Raw genomic sequence first — 1,471 nt, 5'->3', positions numbered from 1 at the left:
TGCCAATCAGATGCTTCCTTGCCGAGATAATCTCGACCGTACGGACTCTAGTTGTGGCATATCCGCTAGTCTTAGCCGTGTCTTAGCCGTAAGTCAGGGGTAGGGTGATGCCTTAATATACGCGATTTCAGTTATGGTTCAAGTTGCCGCCAGCCAAACTTTATATCATTCGAAAGGTCCATTTGCGCGATATTGGAAGATGAAAACCGCTTGCCAATCAGATGCTTCCTTGCCGAGCTAATCTCGATCGTATGGACTCTAGTCGTGGCATATCCGCTAGTCTTAGCCGTAAGCAAGGGGTAGGGTGATGCCTTAATAACGGGATTCCAAGTTAGGGTTCAAGTTGCGGCCAGACAAACTTTATATCATTCAAAAGTTCTCTTTGCGTGTTACTGGAGGCTAAAAACCGCTTGCCATTCGGATGCTTCCTTGCCGAGATAATCGCGATCGTATGGACCCTAGTCGTGGTATATCCGCCAGTCTTAGCCGTAAGTCGGGGGTAGGGTGATGCCTTAATAACGCGATTCCAAATTAGGGTTCAAGTTGCGGCCGGGTAAACTTTATATCATTCGAAAGGTCCATTTGCGCGCTATTGGAAGATGAAAACCGCTTGCCAATCAGATGCTTCCTTGCCGAGATAATCTCGATCGTATGGACTCTAGTCGTTGCATATCCGCTAGTCTTAGCCGTAAGCAAGGGGTAGGGTGATGCCTTAATAACGCGATTCGAAGTTATGGTTCAAGTTGCGGCCAGACAAACTTTATATCATTCAAAAGTTCTCTTTGCGTGTTACTGGAGGCTGAAAACCGCTTGCCAATCGGATGCTTCCTTGCCGAGATAATCTCGCTCGTATGTACTCTATTTGTGGCATATCCGCAAGTCTTAGCCGTGTCTTAGCCGTAAGTCAGGGGTAGGGTGATGCCTTAATAACGCGATTCCAAGTTAGGGTTCAAGTTGCGGCCAGGCAAATTTTATATCATTCGAAAAGTCGATTTGCGCGCTATTGGAAGATGAAAACCGCTTGCCAATGAGATGCTTCCTTGCCGAGATAATCTTGATCGTATGGACTCTAGTCGTGGCATATCCGCTAGTCTTAGCCGTAAGCAAGGGGTAGGGTGATGCCTTAATAACGCGATTCCAAATTAGGGTTCATGTTGCGGCCGGGTAAACTTTATATCATTCAAAAGGTCTCTTTGCACGCTATTGGAAGATAAAAACCGCTTTCCAATCGGATGCTTCCTTGCCGAGATAATCTGGCTCGTATGGACTCTAGTTGTGGCATATGCGCTAGTCTTAGCCTTGTCTTAGCCGTATGTCAGGGGTAGGGGGATGCCTTAATAACGCGATTCCAAGTTAGGGTTCAAGTTGCGGCCAAACAAACTTTATATCATTCAAAAGTTCTCTTTGCGTGTTACTGGAGGCTGAAAACCGCTTGCCATTCGGATGCTTCCTTGCCGACATAATCTCGATC

General features: G+C 46.6%; 1 protein-coding gene across 1 annotated transcript in view; it reads right to left on the bottom strand.

Moving 5' to 3' along the window:
• LOC118430820 (E3 ubiquitin-protein ligase RGLG5-like) overlaps positions 1–1,471 on the bottom strand; it is a gene marked incomplete in the record, with an annotated part of 11,484 nt that overhangs the window by 2,523 nt on the left and 7,490 nt on the right.

The sequence above is a fragment of the Branchiostoma floridae genome, chromosome 14, assembly GCF_000003815.2.
Source record: "Branchiostoma floridae strain S238N-H82 chromosome 14, Bfl_VNyyK, whole genome shotgun sequence".
NCBI lineage: Eukaryota > Metazoa > Chordata > Leptocardii > Amphioxiformes > Branchiostomatidae > Branchiostoma > Branchiostoma floridae.
This window is presented reverse-complemented; position numbering and strand designations above follow the sequence as displayed.